We start from the raw sequence: 6,000 nt of genomic DNA on the forward strand, positions 1-6,000 counted from the left end.
CCTCAGCTCTTATATGACTCTGTTCAGCATAAAGCGGAGAGGGGTGGAGGGTAAAATATGGGACATGGGCCAGACTTAGGCCTGTCAGAGCTGAAAACCAGGCTTCGGATGTGGGCTTGATCTCCTGGGCGGTGGTCGATTAGTCACACTAGTATGATGTGTCAATGATATACAGACAGTATTATGAGTTGTGCCCTGTCCCGACATGAACCCTTCTGGCCCCGCAGTTAAAGTGAAAAGGTGTCAGATTCAGAAGCACTGAGAAAGATAAGGATCGTTAAGGTGGGGTAAGCTGTGCTAACACTTTTAATGAAACCGCAATTCTCACTCATGCGTAAGTGGGGGAGATGTATATTTATAAGTTTGTGTATATTTCTCTTTTGCTTTCTCTGTATTTGCATGTATTTGATCAAACATCCAGTGCCACATTCCAGTGGGATAGATACTCAAGATGAAGTTTTAATGCACTTTGACAGCAATTCATTTCACAGACCTCCAAAATCCTGGCTCCCCTCCTTCTCCTCTTCCTCCTCCATCACTTGCCCCCTCTTTCCTCTGCAGCCCACTTCCCTCTCTTAGCATGCTCCCTGAAAGCTAACCAGCATATTTTCTGCTGCAGACAAAAGTAATGGACCTTGGAGTTAGCACCAATACGGCAATACACAACAATCTGAGCCACAATGAATGTCATCAGTCTCAAGTGTGTGTGTGTGCTTGTGTGCTTGGACATGTTTTTATCAGTTTACTGGTTTGTTTTTCTGCACTTCTGTCGCTTCTGTTATCCGTGTTTGTAAGCGGCTGTGTGTATGTCATGAACTTTTACAGCCTCGATCAACCCTGTCTTGTTTGGCATTGTGGAGCCTTTTTTCAGAATGCTTTTGACTGGATCAAAAGCCTCTGCTGCATCTGTGTGCCAAAGAGCATATGAATATGATTCTCTTGTTTGTGACAGCAGAAAGTTGTTTGGAAAGGCAGTTGGCTTATCTATTGGAATATCTCTAGTACTGTGTAAATAATAGATAGGGTCTCTTGATGGGGGTCTCTGGCTCATCCCAGAGGACCATGGGAAACACAGGAGCACACTCAAGAGCCCTCTATTCTACAGTTATTGTACTTCAAAGCAATGACAGTTAAGATTAAATACAGCGTCAGAGTGAGCAGAGGCTCCACTGCCCGCCATATATCAATAATCATGGAGGTAGAGAGGAGAGGAGAGGAGAGGAGAGGAGAGGAGAGGAGAGGAGAGGAGAGGAGAGGAGAGGAGAGGAGAGGAGAGGAGAGGAGAGGAGAGGGGAGAAGAGGAGAGGAGAGCTATCATATCCAAGCTGATTTGGAGAAGCCCTTATCTGGCCTGGCTCGGTGCCCCTGTGCTCTTGGCTGCCAGCCACAATGAGCAGCGCCTAGCAGGGTCAGAGGAAGTGAGGTCATGTGAATCATGGAAGCAGTTAAAGATCCACTTGGCAGCAAATGGCAAATTCACCACTGAAGGTCAGACATATATCACCTAACAGGGAGAGATAGGGCTGCGGCCGGGGCAGAAAGAGATAGAGGGGAGGGAAGAGGGGGAGACAGGGGGCAGGAGAGAGATAAACATCTTCCATCTTTCACTCTATTGTTCGTTTTAAACAGAGAGAAGTGCGAGCGATGCAGAGAGCGGGATATAGAGTCCCGTCTTTGCTCGCTGTAACATATAGCCCACCAAGGAGGAAGCTTTATAGTGTTGTTCTGGTGTTTGTGCTTGAAAGCAGAGATGCCATGCAGATAAACAGCAGCTGCTCCTCTATTCATCTCATCCTCTCTTCCATCCAACTGCACACACACACAAATACACGCACCTTTTAATCTCAACAAAAGAATCGTGTTTCCCAGAGAATTAAGCACAGGCGAGTATCCATGGCTCAGCCCTGGAGTGTGTCTTCCACGTGGTGAGAGCTTCTGGAGCCAGAGGACCAGCACAATGACCCGTCTCAGCCTGCTCTAATCAAATCAGTCTCTTCAACTTCCTAATAGGCTGGTTTCCCAACAGTCCGCTCCTCTGGGACTGTCGCTGCTTTTATCTGTTGTATGGCTGTTTTTCTGATTAGGGGTCAGAAAACTGCCTCGCTCTCTGTACAAGAAACCAAAGCTACATCACAGCACATTACAGCCAGGCTCACTGTGATTAATGTGCTGGGGTATACACTTTTGTGTTTATTCCATGCACAAAAATGTGTGCGTGCGCTTTTGTGTGTGTGTGTGTGTGTTTTAATTTGCTTGGCTGGGTCTATCAGCTAGACTTTAATCTAATCTGGTAGCTTGGCCTGCCATGGTGACCTGTAATGATTTAGAGCTGACCTCAGCTCTCTGACTCAATACACTCTTTTTCACTCAGCTGCAGTGTGCATACAGTATATGTATGTGTGTGTGTGTGTGTGTGTGTGTGTGTGTGTGTGTGTGTGTGTGTGTGTGTGTGTTAGCTTGCTTATATGTCAATATGAACCTTGCTTATATGTCAATATGGACCTATTAGCATACATTCAGATTGTATATATGTGTGTGTCCTGATAGCACCTTGAATTTGCAACCCCGCATGCACAATGATCTGGTCATCCACGAACCCAAGCACAACTGGTCATGCGAAACCCACATGCGCACGGCTACACACGCACGCACACACGCCTTACTCTTTTGTCAACATACAATAGCTGTCTGTTTTTCTCCCGCTTTCTTTTTCTTTTTGACCTTCAGTTTGGATTTATGGGAGTAACCACAATCCTATAAACAGGCCACAGTCTAGCCCACACAGACACACACTCAGACACAGACACACACACACACACACACACACACACACACACACACACACACACACACACACACACACACAGACACACACAGGTTATTGGATTCATAACTGGGAGACTCCTATCCTCCTGCTCTCTGTGCAAGATGAGAGGTGTTGAAATGAAATTCTCCCACAGAAAAGCTCTGCTCTTACCTGGGATTTAGAAAAGCTCTAGCGGTGCTGCCTCCATCTGACTTTCTCTTTCTCTCTGTCTCTCTCTGTCTCTCTCCCTCTCTCAAACACACACACACCCATGCACACATGTGTGCAAACACACACACACACACACGCACCCCAAGGATAGAAGGGGCTGAGCACCAAAAGAGAGAGAAGGAAAGAGAGTAAAGAATAAGTAGAGTGTGAGAGAGACAGAGAGGGATTACAACGGGTACGCTGGGAATGGTATTGGGATGACAGGGAGAGGAAGAGGAGCTATGAAGGCACTCAAAAAGACACAAGGAGAGCTGAGTTTCAGACAAAATTGATCTGTCTATCTCTGAGGCTGAAGAGAGGCAGACGAGGTGACCAGGGGTGGTCAATGGGGTTTAGAGCAAGAAAGAAGGAGACCAAAGAGACATGGAGAACTCACTGTGTTCCCATGGTAGAGCTGATGCAGCTGCACTTTTCTCCTCAACACAAAGATATACATTTTACACGGAACAATTGCAAAATGATCTGAATCAACACAAGCCCTCGAATTTAAACAATAACAAAATAGTGTGTGTCAGTTTTGTATAAAATGAACCACTATGGCCATATATGCACTCAGGCAACTAAAACCGCAGGGCTATGTTGAGAAAGCAATCTCACCTTCATATCCATTTAGTAGCTGTTGTGGAGGATTTGACCATCAAGAGGAGATGGAGTTTTTCTGACCATTTTCGGTTTTAAACTTATATTATCCACATCGCCCAAGAATTGTTGTAAATCACGGTCTATTACTGACCTTTGAAACAGCATGGAAAATAATCTCACCATATACAGTAGCAGCTTTCATTCACATCATACAATTCACCGGACTTCTGTTGAGCTTGGATTATGCAAGATGACAGAGTGAGGTAAGAGAAACATGGCATTGATTGTCAGAAGGAGACATCATGACATTTGGCGTCAATAATCAAACCGCCTTTTTCAGCATTTCGCTGCTTCCTCTAAGCAAGCTTGTTGGAAGTTGCTCAATATCATCCTTTAGCATGATATTTTTCTTCCCTGCACTTATATTCCCTGTTAATGCTTGCAATCTGTTTTCAGTGTCTTATTGCAATCCTGTTCCTCCATAATATAATTTATTGTTATTTCTGTATTTGGTAGCCTACAGTATGGAATATCTATTACGTGTCTGTCGATTGTCGAAGAGGGATCCCTCCTTTGTTGCTCCAGTTCAAGTTTTTGCCTTTTTCCCCTGCGAAAGGGATTTTGGGGGAGGTTTTCCTTTTATAAACTGAGCATCTGAGAACAGAGCTCGTCTTATGCTGTACAGCTTGTAAAGCCCTTTGAGACTGATTTACAGTAGTGTGACACCAGCATCACACTGCTTCTGCCTCTGCTTCTCAGAAACAGAAGTCACTATTTGCACAAAAACAAATGACCACTTGTCAGTAAAGAGTAAACGCATGTGTTTACTCTTTCCTGCAGCTTGTTTTAAGAATTTGAAGTCAGGCAGCTTAGTCTCCTTTTAAATCTAAATTTAAATCAAAAATTGAATCTAGTGTGTAAACTCATGCTAACAAGTTGCGTTGCGGTAACTGTCCTTGAATTCATTGGCAAGGCAAGGCAATTTTATTAGTATAGCCTATTTTTACAGTTTGTCTCAAAGGGCTTTACGTAGCATCATAACAACATCCTCTGCCCTTAGACCCTCCCATCGACTGAGGAAAAACTCCCAAGAAAACCCTTTTAACAGATAAAAATTTGGAGAAACTTCAGGGTGAGCAACAGAGGAGGGATGCCTCACCCAGGACGGGCAGACGTGCAATAGATGTTGTATACGGACAAGGAAGCAGTTTATAACAGAATATTGGCATGGCTTAAAATAACATTGTTCAAATGATGAGTTGCTGCTCTGACCATTGCAAAGACATATTCTGTCATTAAAAAAAGTGAACCGGAAAAAAATGAATACACCATCACAACACCCCACACAGATATACCAAAGCAGTCATTTAATCCTTGTTATGTAACCCAAAAGGATCACACTTATATGGTAACATACACAGAGCTTCTGATTGAGGGAAACAGAAATACAAATTACAGTAGCCATAATTACAGCAGTACAAAAAATATCTAGAGTAACTACTCCCCTGAGGAGCTTGCTTTGGTTATATTGAGCCCACGATAACATAGTGAACCTCTCAATTCTCAGCCTGAAGCAATTAAATGGCTCCCATGATTGCACTCATAAAATATCCTGTGTGTTTAACAGGTCCTCTTTCCTGTGTTGTTAAGCAGAATCATTATGTCTGAAAATGATTTTGTTGATGAAGTGAGGATGAAACCAGGGTAAAAAAAAAAAAAAAATGCAGTTGGCTGAATCCTGTGAATGATTTCATAAAATCTCTATTTTAATTATGTCAGAGCAGGGAGAACAGAGATGAGGTCTCTGTGGTCCTCTTGCTCTCCGGTGCTATCAGTCTATCTTTTAATTATCCTCCACTCCTGTATGGAAAGCAGAGGGTTGTGTGGAAAGACAGAGATAGGAGGGTTTACAGTACACGCTCCTTCATCAACTGTCTGTTCAAAGTGTATGATGATTTGATGAATCTCCACTCTTTCCCCTCCTCCCTCACTCCCTCTCTGACTATCTTTCTTGGGTCTTAACATTGCAACACAAATCTTTTGTTGACTTAAAAGAGTCTCTCAAACCCTTGTCTCTTCGCCACCTCTTAAGCCTTCAGACATGGTCAAAATTACTGGTGTAATTGCTGTCATGCACTTTAAAAAGACGTCTATGAATACAGACAACCTTTCTGACAGCTAAAAATTATTGGCACCTCCGAATTTCAAGTACAAAATTCAGATGATCCTCTTTTTAATGTTGTACTCCCAGAATATTTTAACAAAATGGCCAAGGTTACCCAATAGAAGGGAAAAAACATAATGGTGGAAAAAATATATAAAAAACACTAAATGAACCTCAGCCCTGCACTAATAGTTGGTTGTAGAAGATTGGCAGCCAC

Source organism: Trachurus japonicus, chromosome 16 (genome assembly GCF_045865225.1).
Source record: "Trachurus japonicus isolate A0001 chromosome 16, Traja_1.0".
Classification (NCBI taxonomy): Eukaryota; Metazoa; Chordata; class Actinopteri; order Carangiformes; family Carangidae; genus Trachurus; species Trachurus japonicus.